Source organism: Mizuhopecten yessoensis, unplaced genomic scaffold, assembly GCF_002113885.1.
Source record: "Mizuhopecten yessoensis strain PY_sf001 unplaced genomic scaffold, ASM211388v2 scaffold11119, whole genome shotgun sequence".
Classification (NCBI taxonomy): Eukaryota; Metazoa; Mollusca; class Bivalvia; order Pectinida; family Pectinidae; genus Mizuhopecten; species Mizuhopecten yessoensis.
The window spans coordinates 21,253-42,605 of NW_018408889.1; the positions used below are offsets into that span (position 1 = coordinate 21,253).

The following is a 21,353-nucleotide window of genomic DNA, read 5'->3' on the forward strand; positions in this document are numbered from 1 at the left end:
AAAAAAAAAAAAAAAAAAAAAGNTAGGACGATACATATCGTATCCTAGAAGATAACAGAGACGGTGCAGACAATGTAGTGAGCTTAACGGCTGGAATTACGAGGACAGTCACCATGCTTAACTCATCTATGACCATGATTATACATTTATATTGTAAGACTGAAGCGGTAAGAGGAATGGCGACACTTTAGGCACACTTTCTTGGTCAAATACCTCGTAATGAAGTAAACTTCAGTGCTTAAAGGAAATTATTTTTATATACTATAATTATGAATGCATCAAAACGAATAGTGATCAATTTTAAAACGTCATTGCCAGGTAATTTATGTACCTTTAAACATATAAATAAAGAAAGATATTTAAATTCACGTACAATTCGGATATATTATTCATCATATTTTGCGTAAATGTAAAAATTGGCAAACATTTCGCGTGATCTATCTACCTAATTAGCACATATTAGCGAAAAGGACAACGCCTTTCTTCTAATAAAATAAGGGTTAACAAACCTCATCCCTAGTGTAAGGTCGAACATCTAGCTGAAGTAAGGACATCATCGTACAGACTACAGATATAAGGTATGTGATCCCATTACCATCCACAGTGTAGATTAGGTCGATAAATTCTTAATTTCAGACCAAGAAAAAACTTTAACACTTTTGAAATATACATCAGAGGTGACTGAAATCATCTTTTACTTACAAGCAATAATTGTTACGTAAATGTAGGATCTTAAATAAGTAATAAAATCTTAAACTCGTCTCGAAGTTTTAATTTTTGCTCGCCAAGGCTCGCAAAAATAAAAACTCCTAAGACTCGTTTCATAAAATCTAATATGAAATGGGGAAAAAAAAGATACCTTTTATCACACAATCGATTTCTGACCGGCACAGCCAATGACAAACGATCTATGGTATAATGTACTGTATTACACTAGTGACATATGTAAAAATATTACACGGTCGAATTCACTGGATAACAGACCGATTATGTGATAAATATGTTTTTAAAAAGATAGATAACAGCGTCGGCGCAATGTCAAAGTTCTTCAAAGTCAATAGTCATGAACAAAATATAACACAACGACAACATACAAAGAAAAATCGTGACCATACAATTTACAAACCATTGAATATCATCGAACCACAAGGATAAAATGATACAAAGTTTCACCATACAGGGACAAAATAGCCGCGTCGTCGACATACAGGGAGAGAATATACCACAGCGAGAGCACAACATTTCAAATTATACCGTAGCGTCTACATATTGGAACACATACAAGGAAACAATTACCACAGCGTCAACACACACACAAAAATACAGCCTCAGAATTTAAAGAAAAAAATATGTCCATAACGTCAAAATACAGAAACCCAACTTGCCACAAGTGTCAACGTACACAAAAAAAATATACCACAGCGTCAATACAAAAGGACAAAATCACCACAGCGTCTAAATACAGGAACACAATTATCACAAGTGTCATCGTTAACGAAAAAAGCATACATGTACATTGTATCACAGCGTCAATGCCCAAGGACCACGGCATCCGTTCATCGTCTACACATGATGCGCACAACTGTGCGATTTACTATATATGTTCGCCCCGTTGTGCGCTTCCTCTGCACAAATGTGCAATTGGTTGCAATTGGTTGATCAATATTACGGAATGAAATTAATCCGAAAGGCTCGTATGGAATAAGGAACACTGTATATGTAAATTTCTCTTCATATCAATTAAGATTACGTTCAATTTTACAATGAATAATCAATAATCACAGTGACTGTTAGACTGTCAAGGTAAATAACATTTTGATGAGTGACCAAAACTTTACCTGGCGCCCTGTGCCTGACATAGAGAGTCGGTACATGATACCGTATATCTGTTATGGAAACAGTACAGGACGTTAAATATTTGTATTTGCATTCGTTATGGTCTATAGCTCCAATTCACCTGGATTTTTACACCTGACGAGTTACGCAAGTGCCCCGGGTGGAGAAAACTACGGTTCACGTACAAAGTTGATATGTTAACCTATATAAAGGACCGTGTTCATCAGTGTTATACTTTAACGTGTTGATTTTGGCCTTTTAAAAAAACACCGAAACACCATTTATGAATTTAAGAACATTTGCAAAGATCAACTTTTATAAGCAGCTAGAACATAGAAACATAGCTAGAACATAGAAACATATTTAACAAATCAGGTTTATAAGTTTTAACACGAAAACGTTTATGTTCTTAAGCCGTTTCTCAATCTACACCAACCACGATTGTCATCGCACAACGTTCGTCCATCGTCTGCACAAATATATGCAAGCGATAATCGTCCAGATATGTATCGTTCGGACATGTACATCGCGCAAATACCGTGCGCACATCGTGTAACATTGTGCGATCCCACGACTGTACAAGGACAAAATAGACCACACCCTCAACACACAAAGCCAAACAAACCACAGGGTCAACATACCGGGACGCAATGACCACAACGTCAACACATAAGGACAAAATATACCACAACGTCAACACATAAGGACAAAATATACCACAACGTCAACACATAAGGACAAAATATACCACAACGTCAACACACAAAGCCAAAACAAACCACAGCGTCAACATACCGGGGAAGATAAAAACACGACATAATATCAATACAAATGATGTTCAATCATCATATTCAGTTGTTCGTTAACTCTTATAGCCATACACGACGCGAGAAGTCATACACTTCAGCTTTACAGCTCCCTTTTAAAGTCCATAAAGATAAATTGATAATGGAAACAAAAGTATCTTAGCTAAGTAAATCATTAAATTTACCGTTTTTTGCTTCTTTTCTTAAATGATGATTATCAGTTTAAAATTTGAAGTAATAAGTATGTTGAACATTATATTATTTAAAGTGTATATCAGTTTAAAGGCAAATGTTTTGCCCTTTTAGAAGACGTTACAATTTTTTTTATATTTCTTTTCATAATTGCAGACAGTTTTGTATTTGCACATGACGTGATGTTCGTATAGACTATAAAGTCACATCAACTGAAACTTCAATAAAGTAGATTTACATTTTGAGCGTTACGAAAGATCATAATATGCTTTTGATAATAGTGAAAATGAAAATAACTTCATAGTATTTTCATTCTCTAGTGATTTTTGAAACAACAAATACAAGCTGCATAAACAATTTATAAAAAATAATTATAAATAAGTGATTGAATGAACATTTAAGTTCTTATTTGTTCTTAGTTTGTGTAAATTTTACCTAATATATGTATCACCTTTTAAACATGTTTCTGGCAATCTGTTAATACTGCAGTGAAATCAATATCTAACAAAATTCTATTGCCATTTTAACGAAGAAGGAATTCTACCTTTGATAAAAATATCTAAATTGAATGTGGACACATTAAAACAAAACGATATTGTCTTTGTATATTTCAGCGGAACACAATGATGAAACGAGCATTGATATTGATTCTGGTCCTGTCTCTGTTGGTACAATGTGTTGTTCCGCAGACCGCAGAGAACCGACTCCGACGTCGTATTTTACGTAGAAGGCTTGCGAGACGTGCATTCTTTAGGAGAGGACCATTTGGACCCTTTTTTCCAGGATTCTTTCCTTTTCGACCAATATTCCGTCCATTTTTCCCCCGGTTTATAATTTAGGTTGAGGTAATTATAGTCTTGGTTTAACGCCTTGTTTAAGATTTTCAATAATTTGTTCTAAAAGAAATGCTCTCATATAGTTCAATCCTCCATCAAATTGTACTTAATGAGTTTTCGTAAAAGTCTAGTTTTAAACAATTTACAGTTTACACCTTCGTAGAAATGGTTAGTGTTAACTTTTCTTACTGATATAAACTATATGAAATAAAAACAGGTTTGACATGTTTGTGTAGTAAACTGATCGTTCAATTTTATATGTAACTTTTAAGTATTTTTTTGTTTATTTCAGATATATTTGTACATGGATGATCACTATAGTGGGTTGAGATGTCATCTTACCAGGGTGTAACTAGAATACTTTGGTGTTTATCATGAACATGTATTCTTTTAAAACATTAAAAACGTTAAAGCCATTTTTCACATAGTGGTTTTGTAAAATTACAACATCGGCATCTTCTTCAAAATTAAACAATACGACCAAGTTTGATTGTTTTTGTCATCTTTGGTGAAATTTAATATAATGAGTATTCTTCTCCGAACATGCAAACAATATACACATTTTTTTTAATGTCTTATTATTTCCGATATAAAACCTTGTTTATCATCAATTGAAGTTTAGCTTTAATGTGCATATATTCCTCCAACTTCTACGTATACATATGCAAGACCATACACTTTTGTTATTCTAACGAATCAAAAAGTGCAATTTTATTGCGCGGACGAATATATACGTCCGCACAACAAATGAGTGCTTTCTGATTCGTTAAAAAAACACAAGTGTGTGGTCTTGCTTTTATCACATACCTTCCGTATTTGGTAGAGATCGATACAAAGATTTTATAAACTTTGATAGTTTTTGCAAATACCGGGAACAGTTCGCCATGACAAGGGGATTCCCATAAAAATTAGCCCATACATGTCTACTCAGAAACATTAACTATCATGACGTCATAAACAAATGACGACATTAATACATCTCGTGACCAACAGCCCAGGAAAATGCGTTACCATGAGGACAGACACTTTTCAACAGATGGAATACAGGATAAACATAGGTACCGCCAGTGAGGACTCAATAATTACAGGAGGAACCAAACCCCTAAATGGACTGACTCCACGGAACGAAACATCTGGAGATAGGAAGCACAGGGGTCGTGGGACAAGGTGCATATCGGTTTCCTCAAAGTAGGTCGATAGGCTATCGGACAAGATGTGAAAGGTTCTCAGAACTCGCTCTTTAGAGAAACCGAAGTTAAATCTCTTAATTTTGATATGTTCGGTTGCCCTGAAACTTGTTGGAGATATAAAATATAAACACAATTTGTAGGGTACAGATGTATGCATATAAACAGAATAACCAGTTACAATGTCGGAAAAGGCAGTAGTGGTACGGTATGTATTTTTATAAAAGATTATTTTTACCAACAATATAAATGCGTTACCCTTGATGACTCGTGTGAAGATTGTAGATGGGTAACGTTTAATTATGACAACGGTGAAGTATTTTTTAATTTGTATATTTTATCTCCCTCCTTAAAGATACCTCACGAGCTTCTATTTTGTTTTATCATAATATATTGTTCTATAGAGAGGAAGTGAACAAAGTCTCTAAAAATTACTGGCAAATGCAGGTTACTAAGATGTTCTTTCTTCAAGAGTAGATAGCTAAATGAGACGCATTAAATCTTGTCCGGTATATATATGGCACGAGAACTCGTAACAGATAGTGATCATGAGCGTTCGTGTAAAAAAAACACGTAACTACTCGCATTTACTCGCATCTTCTGGTATCAACTCCTATCTGCTCGTGAATTATTCGTGTCAGGTCTTGAGCAATGGGACCCGACAGAGCCTAACAGATCGTGACAGATCGTGGGGGATTGCAATAATACATCTCAGCGGAGCGTGGTGTTTGTCTTGTCTAAGATCGATCTCGATCACCACGATTTGGAAGCACGATCAGATGCGATCTGTCGCGCTTTGTCACGATGCAATACGATCTGATACGATGATCCCGATTGACAATTGATCGTGTTGACCGTAGAAAAAGAAAGAACCGTTCAAAAAGTTTCTACGATTTACACGATTGCCAGGACTGACCTCAAGATCCGATAAGATCTGATAGGATCACTACGATTATTCCACGATTAAGACCACGACTTCAATCGTGCCGCAAATCGTGATACTGGGAACCTAGCATAATGATCATGATTATCAGCTACTTGATTCCTTCTCTGATACCTAACTTTTGAATTGCTAACGATAGAACAGGTAGCCAAAACTTTACCCAAGTTTCATCAAAAGGAAAGTCTGTAGTTGATTATTTACTTAAACCCATTAAGAACGATTCAATACTAAAATTATTCCAGATAATTTTAAGAAAGATGCTGAAGCAATGAGAACATTTTTAACGACTATTAACGTAATAGAACATGACTTAGAGGTCTCTTCGGATGTTACCAGGCATACAGTCGCTTTACCAAGTTAATTGAAAGAGAAATGGAGGCTAAGGTACAAAAATTGAACTTTAGAAATAGTACGAATACACTTCGACGTAAACCGTATTGGAATGACGAGTTACATAACTTTGTTCACAAGCGTAATGAGAGTGAAAGGTTATGGTTAAAGTGTAACGGTCATGTAGGTTTAAAGCGAACCACTAAGGTCGCAATACATCAACAATCGTAAACTTTTTTTTCAAAAAATACTTCGACGCGATTAACGACAATATGAAAAAATCAAACAAGACGAACTGCTTGCCATGTGTAATAATTCCCCTTACGAATATTGGAATAAGATAAAGCCAGATATGTATGCTTAAGGACAGACTGAACACCATACCATTTACAACAAGAGATGCAACTGGTAATATTACGAAAAACTCGAGTGAATCTCTAACGTTATGGTACGACTCCTTCCAGAACCTTCAAAGCTCTTGACATGACAGACGTTACTGATAAAAAAAGGAGACATAAATAAATTGCTGGTACCCAAACTTGATATTGACAGCAATCTATTGAATTAACCGATATCACGTCAAGAGTTTAAAGATTCGGTTTATCGTGCCAAGTTAAACAAAGCGGTTGGTATTGACAATATACAGAGCAATGTCCTCAGAAACCCAGCATGTATTGACCTCTTACATACTAATATTCCTAATTGTTTTGATTATGGTAGAGTTTTGGATAGGCTGACTCAAAGTAGTGTTAACCCTTTTCTAAAAGCAGGAAAGGATCCACTAAACCCAGCTAGCTATAGAAGAAATGAACTTATGTCTATCCAATGTAAGCTTCAAGCCAACGTTTTAAATCATCGGTTATCGAAATGGTTAGAAACAAAACAATTACTTGCAGATTAATAGAACGTTTTTAGAAAGAACAGAAGTTATTATTTAGACCACCAGCATATATTGTACTCTGCTTTTAATTACAGAAAAATCAAGAAAAAATCTACTATTGTATGTTTTGTTGATGAGCAGAGATCGTTTATGGGCTAAGCTAGAACATTTTGGTATAAATAGATATATTTTTTAAATGCTATCAAATCATTATAATTTAACTATGAATGTAGTATTAGAACAAATCCTGTTTTAACGCATCACATGTATATGCAAAAAGGTCAAAAACAAGGTTGTAATGCCTCGCCAACAATGTTTTCAATGTACTTGGAAAGGAACATTTGGATTTGCATTTTGCTGTCAGAGAACTCTGTTTATCTGCTAGTAGAACACTTACAACGTTATATGCGAAATATTCACATGCCGGTGAAATATTATATGAAGTGTTTACATGTAACAAGTTATATTAAACTTTAATTGTACCGGTACGTTTATGGATGTGGATTATGGGGTATAAATTAACACCGAGAGGTTTCCGTCATACTACACAAGGAAAGTAAATATTTTCTAGGAGCCTCCCGTCGAGCAAGTAACTTATCACTCAGAGGTGATATGGGATGGCACTCTTGCAATGTAAGTAAAGTTTTAGAAACAATACGTTGATTTTTTAAGAATTACATAATTGTAAGTATTGTGATGATAACAGACTCATGAAAAAGTGCATATATGGTCCGTAAGTCTGAAAAAATCTTGGGATTCTAGAATTTTGAAAACTAAATTATTTCATATGCTGATGAATGGTACGGGTCTATATGGAATGATAGTAATATTATAAATGGTAACAAATTAAGAACTTACAGAACTTTTAAATCAAAGCTAATTCCGTCTTTGCGTATTGCAGAGTTATCTTCTCTTGAGAACAGGTATTGATTGTGACGTCATTTGTTTGTGAGAGTAACGTCATCAATTTTTTAAAAAACGACGAAATTTTCTCAACCAAACCAATGACGTAACAATCAATACCTGCTCTCAAGAGAAGATAACTCTGCAATACGCAAAGACGGAATATCAGATACATATGTCAGGCTCGTTAGACAAAAGAGCAAACGACGATTAAATTTTGATTTTATATGTGATTCTCTACCTCTAACAATGGAAAAGAGCAGATATACGTCAAACCTGTGATTTCACTTGAGGAACGCTTATGTAAGACATGTACAAATGTAAATAATTGTATAGAGGATGAATTACACTTTTTAATTGAATGTAATGTATATAATGACATCAGATCATCTTTATTTAATGTAGCAAATACCATCAGAAATGATTTTGCAAGGGGAGGGGTGTCAATTTGGGCCTTCTGGTCCCAAACTTTACCCCCTCATATCTCGGAATGGTCTCCAAGCTGACCTTAATTTCGTGTCCTTTTTTTATATATATATATATATACAGTATACACAAACAAAAAAATCGATGATAACCACCTTAAGGCCCAAATTGGCACCCTCCTTTAATTTTATAATGTCTTCCGGGGGAAGTATACATTTCATTTGCAAACCACTTGTAAAATATGTACAGAAAACATAGCAGTCTTTGTGATTAATCATAATTTTCAACAGTGTCTTGTAAACCATTTTCGGCTGAATATTACATACAATTACATTTTTTTTATTTCATGCATCATTTGTTAAAAATGATACCAGGGATCAATCATTAAGACAGTACACGATTGATCCCTGCTATGTATCTATATATTTTTATTCTGTGTAACTATATACGTGTACGATGTAACTATGATCTATGACTTGACTTGACTCTATACCGACTGGTCCCTTTGTCAAATTATGATAATAATAATAATAATAATATACAACATTTGATATAGCGCCCTATCTAGCTAACATAAGCCACTCTAAAGCGATTTACAGTACATAGATACATTGACGGTGGCCAAGTGATTAAGGCGTCTGACATTCTGCTACCACTAGCCCTCCACCACTGGGTCGTCGTGGGTTTGAGGCCTACGTGGGGCAGTCGGTAGACACTTCCTGTAGGACGGTGGTTTTTCTCCGGGAACTCCGGCTTTCCTCCGCCACCAAAACTTGGCACGTCCTTAAATGGCCATAGCTGTCATTAGGACGTAAAACACAAACAAACCAAACCAATCAGACTTTGACACAGTGAGTGATTTGTGTTGTTTACCTGTACAATGATGTGACGAAATTGTATGTTCCGCCTATTAATACAGAGAGTACTGTAGCGTTGCGATAGTCCAATACGTACACTGTTTGTGTATAAAGTCAAACTTTGAAATAACATATTTTTTAAACTGATGAATCGTATTGCAGATACAAGCATTTAATGTTTAACAATGAAATATACTACAATGTAGTAAGTAAATCAAGACACATTAGATAACAGTTTGAGATAATCACAACTTGGTATGATATGTACTTGTCAATATCACCATTGGTACTACAAGCATAATGTAATGTAATCCATCATCACGTTAAGTATAATTATTTCGCAATATTTGCACGATACCATAACAATTTCTAAAGTAAAATGACACATTGTAATGACATTTTATCTTTGCGTGCTATGATTATAAAGAAAGGTTAATGACCATTTAATGAGGTCATAAAATCAGAAAGCAGACATGATTTAGTGAAGACCTAGTAACGCTGAGCAGAGATGAAAAAAGAAAACAAATAAATGTCATTTTTTGTTGATTTACTTTGATATAAGAAAGGCGTGGAAAAAAGACAGATTATTGTTTTTTGTAATCTTTTTTGTTTTGTAATTAATAAGTTTAACATATTTATGTCATTAACATGTACTCATTTGTAGGGAGGTGAGGTGTGAAACTATGGGACGTTTTGGTATATAATACGGTCAGTTCTGATATCAAACCATTACCCTGGTGAGAGCTGACCTGGCAGCTACACAGGTACGGTAACGATGTTTTATTCTTGGTACATAAATAATTTTGAAGTACAGTCAAACTATATATTTATATAGAGCCAACAAGGCATTGTTTAAAAACGAACGATAGTTGTAGAATGAAACTTGCATCCTGTTTTAACAATTATGAGATTAAGGAGGTAAGGAAGTACCTTTTTAAGATTCTTTAGTTTATCGATGCAGAAAACCCAAAAAAGTAAAAATCTTTTGAGATATCGTTATCATGAAAATGGATACCACATCAAACTTCAAAATCCTAACATTAATTACTATTCTTTTTAATATAGTTGAAATTCCTTGACGAACAAAAAAATGTATTTTAACTTTTCGACAAATAGTACCATATACTCATATCATTTTCAAATTCATGTCACGTTATTTGATGTATACAGAACCTAAAAAAACAAACTTGAAAATGTTTATGATACGGCTTATAATAAGCAATTTTGAGAACATGCAAATGAAAAATGTTTCATTATTTTAGGTTTTAAAGGAACATTCCATACGAATCATGAGGACTCTGTTTGTGCTCGTCCTTGTTTTCTGTTTATTGTCCGGGGTCGATGGTCAAAGGTTTGGCCGACGGGGAAGACGGAGGAGGGGGGGACGTCTCGGTGGACTCGGTCTAGGACTAACGCTTGGTTTACTCGGGAGCGGCTTAAGTCCATATGGTGGATATGGTGGATTTAGTCCATATGGTGGATTTGGTGGATATGGTGGATTTAGTCCATATGGTGGATTTGGTGGATATGGATTCGGTGGTTACAGACCATATGGCTTATTCGGTGGTGGTTATAGACGCTTCGGATTGCTTGGATGGTACGTATTTAAATCCATTGATAGTAATAAAAAAAAGTATATGTACATTTCTTATTTAAAGTAAGCATTCATTTCAAATGTGATGTGTTACCATATCAAAAAAGGTATGTTCCATGTATATGAGTTTCAACATTTTGGGCCCCAACATCACCAATAAGTCCTAGAAGAACGAAACAGTTGCATGGTGCAGTGTTATTCAATTTTGGCATGCTGCATCTATTTTAATATACAAGTTTTTAAAATGCAATTTCATGTGTGTGTGTCACGTTCCTTTTTCTGTTTGAAATGATTTTGAATAGGTTACTGTCGTTTGTGACCTTTTTGGGATGTATATCTTGTTAAAAAATGTATTTTGATCGTTCATGATCATTTTCAAGCGTTTAGTAACTTGTTCAAGGTACCAAAGTCGTGCATCATGTTAGATGACAATTATCCTACATGAAAAAAAATAGTATCTAAGAATTCCGGATATGTAAATCTTATTTTTGTATTTCATTTTCAGAATCAACGTGTATGGTTTGTCAAAGAAAATCCATTTTATTGATGTTTTCCGATAATCAAAGTGGTGTATGACGACATAAAAAGCTTCGTGTAATGTCATTTTTGTCTTTTCCTCATTTCATGTAACGCTTTATCGCAAAGTCATTATTATCATCATTAAATATCTAAACATTCATAGTTTCCTTGTTGTTATTTGATTGTTAGATACTGCGTGCTACGAATACATTACAGATCATTAGCAGTAGTTCCCAAGACTCAGTTGAGTCAGCATCGTTTGCCTCATACCAAGTTCAAGTTCAAGTTCTTTATTACCTTGGGCTTTTGACCCATCGGTTTCAAAAGTGAGATATACCAGAATTGCAGGATTAACAGTATAGTAATATGTAAACAAATTTATGCGTATGCTACCTATAAATCAATAGGCTGAATATCTGGATATAAATAAGTTATTTTAAAATTTAAATGATTAAAGAAAGGGCATTTTTATTTATTCAAATTTAAAATATGATTATTAGCGAATGGAGAATACGTGGTTGGGGTCTAAACATGATTGTTTCATAGTCTTTATGTCATGAGTTCAAATAAATAATGTATTTCAAAACAAAGGTCATCGATTAAATTTAGGATTCAACCCTTTACTTCATCACACTAGCATAAATAATTTATTGCGCCGACCATCTTTAAGGATTCGTTTAAACATTTCCATATATAATATTAAAACGTTATAACGTTAAAAAAAGATTACAGTTTCCATCTTGGTACAAATCATTATCACGATATTAGGATCGTTAAAATAGCTCTCCATTGATTTTGGTTTGCTTTTCTCTCCTGTTGCTTATTTCGGAAAGGAAATATCACTTCGCTTTGTTATAATATTTATCTACAGGATCAGGACTCCAAAACTGGCTACTCACTTGTTGTTAGCTCTTTCCCAACCAACAGCTGATACGTGTTACATGCCTGACCATAACGTAGATGTCATTTCTGACTAAAAGATAATACATATTGCACGTACATGTACATTGCTGACCACGAAATGGTCATTTGTATAATGTGATATGGATATGATGCATAACTTAGGACATATTTCATATCTTCAGCACTTATTGCAATGTATTTTGTACACAAATTCCCGCCGACACGTGATTGTTGGTTTCACATCCTCGACCGGATTTTAAGCGAAAAAAGGTACAGATCATCGATTTCAATATTTACAACGATCATGTATATTGATTCATAAACGATTTCCATATACTAACAATAAAAATCGATCATATTCCATTATTTTAATTATTCAAGCAAGGATGGATTTGACCAATATGGTTACTATATGAAAATAGACGAATGAAGTAACGGTGGAGTTTTCATTTCCGTACGTGTGCGATTTGACCTTTATAATAAAGAGGTACACAAATTTGTTCATGTCAGTTTTACAAGGGTCGCTAGCTCATGAGAGTGAAGACAGTGAGGAAATTGAAGACTGTCAATATAATATATACTAGGCCATCTCAAAGATGTTTGTGTGATGAATAACTAAATTTGTATATACAGTATAACCTGTCTGAACCGGATGTCACCGGGACCATACTATTTGTCCGGTTTACACAGGTGTCTGGTTTATACAGGGTCGGCATGTCATTTTTTGAAAATGCAAAAATGTAGTGTTTTGCATACGATCTGTATACAAGTGTGTCAACATAAACAACAGAGAAATGAATCAATTGGAACGTTTAATTATTTACTAAATAAACAGTATATAATACAAATGAAGGGCGACCCAACATTGGATAGCGCTTATTTGTTAAGAATGTGTTTGCTTTAGATTGTAGCCGACCGAGAGAAATTTCAGGACCGGAATGAACTGGTTTTTTTTACATGGATTAAAATGCCAACTTTTGTGAAACAACGCCGGTTTTCGGAATGGACAGGGTCCGGTTTATACAGGGTTTAGCTACTATGATTATATAGGGAATATGCCGGGACCAAAACTCACAGCCGTTTAAGACATGGATCCGGCTAAGACAGGGGCCGGTTTAGACAGGTTATACTGTACGAGTATGAACTATATTTTATGACGAAAATAAAGTATGGCTGACCTCAAAATGCAGATGTAAATGCAGGACAAATTACACTGTTGGAATAATGAGCAGGTAATCAGCAAAGGACTATATCACAAAGATAAACAATGATAGTATAAACCGATGTACTTATATGGAAATTTCACTCCATTCATTAAAATAAATTTTATTTTACTACCGATATTATTAAGAATAATGTTTCCTAAAAAAAATGTACGAAGTTTAATTGCGTTAAAGTAATTAATATGAGATGAAATTTCTGCTCAAATGCATTGCAAATTCTTTTCAAATATATTCATCGTATGCTATATTTCATTGTTGTTAGTATTGATATTAGATTGCGGCGCTCCATTAATTAACCCGTTGTCTTACTATCTTTAACACGAATGATGCGACAATCCGACAGTTTCGCAATCTAATTGAAACAAATACATATATATACATGTATATATAGTCTCATAAATAATACCCACAGTATAATCCAATATGGGCACTGGATCCGAACAAACATATGTTCGTTGGATACGTATTATTTAAATAGATGTGGGTAAATATATATGTATATCCAGTTTTACAGTGATATGTCATAATCTAGCGGTACTTGTTCATTTTCAATTACTTCTTCGGCTGATCCGAGATCGTTTAATCGTACATTCTGCTTAAAATATCGTCAAACAGTACATAGAAAGTTGTTTTCTGTGATGTATTGCAAATTATTTGTTTAGCATTACATAAATAAATGTTTATTGCAAGATTCATCCGGTCACTGCTATATAAAATGCTGACATTCTGCCAGGTTGGTCACTGGTGACGTTGGTGATATGAGAGTTACTTCCCCTTGTTCACTACTGTGGTGAACAAGTTGTCGTAAACCTGGCTGAGCCGGTTAACCCCCTGGTTTCTTCATAACGGGCCATTGTTTTCAAATCTGGATGGCCTCCTTCACCTGCCGCACTCGCTGGTTACTCTCTTTGTCCACGATCTTAGCCTGCTCCCAGTCTATAACATGATGATCTTTGTTGACGTGGTCCGTTATGGCACTCTCGTGCATGTCTCTTTCCGATGTTTTTCTCTCTGACCTAGTTCAGTTCCTATTGTTACCAGTGGACTCAGCTTCCTTTCGATGTTCTTTCTAACGTGCTCCGAACTTCCGTCCAGTTTCCCCTATGTAGACCGAATCGCAGTTCTTGCATCCAATTTTGTACTCGCAGTTGCAAGTATCGTTGATGGTAAATTTGTCCTACGGGTGTAGAAGATATATCCTGATGGTCTGGAGTAGTCTCATGCTGGTCGTGATTCGGTGTTTCTTGAATATCCGTTGTATGGTATGATGTTCCTTTGACGAATGGAATAACTACGTTTCCCCTGGTCTTCTCTTCTGTCTGTTGTTTCTTCTTTTTCTTCTCTTTCATCGTCGATTTGTTCTTGATCTTGTCTTTCACGGTCTTAATGGTCCATTTAGGGTTTCCACATTTCTTGAGCGCTGTTGTAATGTGCTGCTCCTCCCTGATCTTGTCTTCCGGTTCTGTGACCACATTTTTGCATCGGTCAAGCAGCGTCCTTACTACTTCCAACTTATGGTGTAAATTAACCTTTTCAGTGCTAAATAAATATTGTCATTCTGTTAAAAAGAAAATGAAAGAGCGAAATACTGTAAACCGGAAAACTTTCGCTGATGTTGAACATTCGCCTGTATTTTCCCTATATAATGAAGGCGAATGTATCATGGCAGCTAATATTAGCACTCGCCATAATATACAAACTCATTACACGAAAAGGGAGAAAACAACACTGGGCAAATATGGGTTTTACCAGCGAAGGGCGAAATTTGACTGGTTGAAAGTTTCCCAGTCATTTAACACTAGCTCATAATAATTTTCAATCACCATTACGTACACATTATTTGTTAATTTAATTTCTAAATACCGCATTGATTCTACCGACAATAGAACATACAAAGCGACACCATTTGAGCAACATAACTTGTATATATATATATATATATACATATTGACAACTCTGATAGTAACAATTATATTAAGCGTTTTAATTTAAACCAATTACATGTTAAAGAGTGTTAAGAATGGGAAAAATTATAATGAATTCGTGTCACTCCTTTTGTAAGTTTGCAGTTATAAAAAAAGCTTGATGGCGTTTGTGCAAAAACAGCATTAAATGCAACGCAAATTTCAATATATACCTCTTAAGAAACAACAATAAATGTGGATACTAAAACACAACAATAACTGTGGATACTAAAACACAACAATAACTGTGGATACTAAAACACAACAATAACTGTGGATACTAAAACAAAACAATAACAGCGGATACTAAAACACAACAATAACTGTGGATATTAAAAAACAACAATAACAATGGATACTAAAACACAACAATAACTGTGGATACTAAAAAACAACAATAACAGTGGATTCTAAAACACAACAATAACTGTGGATACTAAAACAAAACAATAACAGCGGATACTAAAACACAACAATAATAGCGGATACTAAAACACAACAATAACAGTGGATACTAAAACGCAACAATAACTGTGGATACTAAAAAACAACAATAACTGTGGATACTAAAACACAACAATAACAATGGATACTAAAACACAACAATAACTGTGGATACTAAAACACAACAATAACTGTGGATACTAAAAATCAACAATAACTGTGGATACTAAAACACAACAATAACAGTGGATATAAAAAATCAAAAATAACTGTGGATACTAAAACACAACAATAACTGTGGATACTAAAACACAACAATAACTGTGGATACTAAAAAACAACAATAACTGTGGATACTAAAAAACAACAATAACGGTGGATACTAAAACACAACAATAACTGTGGATACTAAAAAACAACAATAACTGTGGATACTAAAACACAACAATAACTGTGGATACTGAAAAACAACAATAACAGTGGATACTAAAAAACAACAATAACTGTGGATACTAAAAACCAACAATAACAATGGATACTAAAACACAACAATAACTGTGGATACTAAAACACAACAATAACAGCGGATACTAAAACACAACAATAATAGCGGATACTAAAACACAACAATAACAGTGGATACTAAAACACAACAATAATAGTGGATACAAAAACCAACAATAACAGCGGATACAAAAACACAACAATAATAGCGGATTCTAAAACACAACAATAACAATGGATACTAACACAAAACAATAACTGTGGATACAAAAATAACAATAACAATGGATACTAAAACACAACAATAACTGTGGATACTAAAACCAACAATAACAGTGGATAATAAAACACAACAATAACAGTGGATACTAAAACAAAACAATAATAGTGGATACTAAAACCAACAATAACAGTGGATACTAAAACACAACATTAACTGTGGATACTAAAGCACAACAATAACTGTTGATACTAAAACCAACAATAGCAGTGGATACTAAAACAAAACAAAAATAGTGGATACTAAAACCAACAATAGCAGTGGATACTAAAACCAACAATAGCAGTGGATACTAAAACACAACAATAACTGTGGATACTAAAACACAACAATAACAGTGTATACTAAAACATAACAAAAACTGTGGATACTAAAACACAACAATAACTGTGGATACTAAAACACAACAATAACTGTGGATACTAAAACACAACAATAACTGTGGATACAAAAACACAACAATAACAGTGGATACTAAAACACAACAATAACAGTGGATACTAAAACACAACAATAACAGTGGATACTAAAACACAACAATAACAGTGGATACTAAAACACAACAATAACAGTGGATACTAAAACACAACAATAACAGTGGATACTAAAACACAACAATAACAGTGGATACTAAAACACAACAATAACAGTGGATACTAAAACACAACAATAACAGTGGATACTAAAACACAACAATAACAGTGGATACTAAAACACAACAATAACAGTGGATACTAAAACACAACAATAACAGTGGATACTAAAACACAACAATAACAGTGGATACTAAAACACAACAATAACAGTGGATACTAAAACACAACAATAACAGTGGATACTAAAACACAACAATAACAGTGGATACTAAAACACAACAATAACAGTGGATACTAAAACACAACAATAACAGTGGATACTAAAACACAACAATAACAGTGGATACTAAAACACAACAATAACAGTGGATACTAAAACACAACAATAACAGTGGATACTAAAACACAACAATAACAGTGGATACTAAAACACAACAATAACAGTGGATACTAAAACACAACAATAACAGTGGATACTAAAACACAACAATAACAGTGGATACTAAAACACAACAATAACAGTGGATACTAAAACACAACAATAACAGTGGATACTAAAACACAACAATAACAGTGGATACTAAAACACAACAATAACAGTGGATACTAAAACACAACAATAACAGTGGATACTAAAACACAACAATAACAGTGGATACTAAAACACAACAATAACAGTGGATACTAAAACACAACAATAACAGTGGATACTAAAACACAACAATAACAGTGGATACTAAAACACAACAATAACAGTGGATACTAAAACACAACAATAACAGTGGATACTAAAACACAACAATAACAGTGGATACTAAAACACAACAATAACAGTGGATACTAAAACACAACAATAACAGTGGATACTAAAACACAACAATAACAGTGGATACTAAAACACAACAATAACAGTGGATACTAAAACACAACAATAACAGTGGATACTAAAACACAACAATAACAGTGGATACTAAAACACAACAATAACAGTGGATACTAAAACACAACAATAACAGTGGATACTAAAACACAACAATAACAGTGGATACTAAAACACAACAATAACAGTGGATACTAAAACACAACAATAACAGTGGATACTAAAACACAACAATAACAGTGGATACTAAAACACAACAATAACAGTGGATACTAAAACACAACAATAACAGTGGATACTAAAACACAACAATAACAGTGGATACTAAAACACAACAATAACAGTGGATACTAAAACACAACAATAACAGTGGATACTAAAACACAACAATAACAGTGGATACTAAAACACAACAATAACAGTGGATACTAAAACACAACAATAACAGTGGATACTAAAACACAACAATAACAGTGGATACTAAAACACAACAATAACAGTGGATACTAAAACACAACAATAACAGTGGATACTAAAACACAACAATAACAGTGGATACTAAAACACAACAATAACAGTGGATACTAAAACACAACAATAACAGTGGATACTAAAACACAACAATAACAGTGGATACTAAAACACAACAATAACAGTGGATACTAAAACACAACAATAACAGTGGATACTAAAACACAACAATAACAGTGGATACTAAAACACAACAATAACAGTGGATACTAAAACACAACAATAACAGTGGATACTAAAACACAACAATAACAGTGGATACTAAAACACAACAATAACAGTGGATACTAAAACACAACAATAACAGTGGATACTAAAACACAACAATAACAGTGGATACTAAAACACAACAATAACAGTGGATACTAAAACACAACAATAACAGTGGATACTAAAACACAACAATAACAGTGGATACTAAAACACAACAATAACAGTGGATACTAAAACACAACAATAACAGTGGATACTAAAACACAACAATAACAGTGGATACTAAAACACAACAATAACAGTGGATACTAAAACACAACAATAACAGTGGATACTAAAACACAACAATAACAGTGGATACTAAAACACAACAATAACAGTGGATACTAAAACACAACAATAACAGTGGATACTAAAACACAACAATAACAGTGGATACTAAAACACAACAATAACAGTGGATACTAAAACACAACAATAACAGTGGATACTAAAACACAACAATAACAGTGGATACTAAAACACAACAATAACAGTGGATACTAAAACACAACAATAACAGTGGATACTAAAACACAACAATAACTGTGGATACTAAAACACAACAATAACAGTGGATACTAAAACACAACAATAACAGTGGATACTAAAACACAACAATAACTGTGGATACTAAAACACAACAATAACAGTGGATACTAAAACACAACAATAACAGTGGATACTAAAACACAACAATAACTGTGGATACTAAAACACAACAATAACTGTGGATACAAAAACAACAATAACAATGGATACTAAAAAACAACAATAACAATGGATACTAAAAAACAACAATAACTGTGGATACTAAAACACAACAATAACTGTGGATACTAAAACACAACAATAACAGTGGATACTAAAAAAACAATAACAGTGGATGCTAAATAAAAACAATATCAGTGGATATTAAAAAACAACAACAATAACTGTGGATACTAAAACACAACAATAACTGTGGATACAAAAACAACAATAACAATGGATACTAAAAAACAACAATAACAATGGATACTAAAAAACAACAATAACTGTGGATACTAAAACACAACAATAACTGTGGATACAAAAACAACAATAACAATGGATATTAAAAAACTACTATAACAGTAGATACTAAAACACAACAATAAAAGTGGATACTAAAAAAGCAGTAACCGTGGATCCTAAAAACAACAATAACAGTGTATGCTAAAAACAACAATAATAGTGGATACTAAAAAACAACAATAACAGTGGATGCTAAATAAAAACAATATCAATGGATATTAAAAAATAACAACAACAGTGGATGCTAAATAAAAACAATATCAGTAGATATTAAAAAACAACAATAACAATGGATACTAAAAAAAACAATAAAATTGGATACTAAAAAAGCAAAAATCGTGGATACTAAAAACAACAATAACAGTGTATACTAAAAACAACAATACCAGTGGATACTAAAAAACAACAAAAACAGTGGATGCTAAATAAAAACAATATCAGTGGATATTAAAAAACAGCAATAACAGTGGATACTAAAAACAACAATAACAGTGGATACAAAAAAAAATACAAAAAATAGTGGATATTAAAAAACAAGATCAGTGTATACTAAAAACAACAATAACAGTGGATACTAAAACAACAATAACAGTGGATTCTTTATAAACAACAATAACAGTGGATACTAAGAAACAACTATAACAGCTGATTTTAGAAAAATAACAGAAAGTCAGCATGAGCCCCGGAACATTTTTTTTTTTTAAATGCTCTGCTGTGTTGAAGATTTTGTTATATGTTAAAAAGGATGAATATTCATTTAATTTTATGTATGAAATATGTCAATGTCGTAAGGTAGCTGATGAGTTTTTTTCGGAAGCCAGTTATTACAGGTGTGAATCCCCAATATACATTTTAAACAGAGATGAACAAATGTCAGTTGTATATGAATAAGTTACGTTCATGATATAAATTTGTTCAAGTAGTTCTCAGTCGAGAACTTTTGTTTCAAATTATAAGTGTACAAGATTGAACACATGTAGTACATTTTATGACGGAGTTATCAGGAATATTTTGGAGTTATAGGGTACGTGCTGGGAAAAACGTGTGCACTTAATATAAATCCACGAAGCGGTTTATGCACAAAAGCGCAGACAGTGGTTTTTTTGTCGGTTTATACCGTATAACCCTAAAAATATTAATGGTTTTTCATTATAATTGTATATAAAAAGGTAGACAACACTTTTTAGTGCATAGATTTTCATTTCGGATAAAAATGAAAGCGAACATTCAACCAATAAGAGGTTTGAATTGCAATCATGGCGCCGTATATTGCGGTATACAAATTTACTTCTGTTTTAGATTATACGATAAATGCAATATCTACTTCTTAAACAAACAACTCTGCATACTTCAAAAAAAAAACCACAGAAAGTCAGCTTGAGCCCGTAAAAGGATTGTAATCGGGCGGGGG

The 21,353-nt window shown here is 33.4% G+C and overlaps 2 long non-coding RNA genes across 2 annotated transcripts; both read left to right on the top strand.

Annotated features, from left to right (window-relative positions):
* Positions 1–469: 469 nt before the first annotated feature.
* LOC110466148 lies at positions 470–4,155 on the top strand. Its single transcript, XR_002464699.1, has 3 exons — positions 470–578; positions 3,449–3,679; positions 3,963–4,155. It is a non-coding gene; the product is annotated as an uncharacterized LOC110466148 (long non-coding RNA).
* A 5,718-nt stretch (positions 4,156–9,873) lies between these two features.
* Positions 9,874–11,433, top strand: LOC110466132. Its single transcript, XR_002464697.1, has 3 exons — positions 9,874–9,960; positions 10,459–10,793; positions 11,296–11,433. It is a non-coding gene; the product is annotated as an uncharacterized LOC110466132 (long non-coding RNA).
* Positions 11,434–21,353: the final 9,920 nt, after the last annotated feature.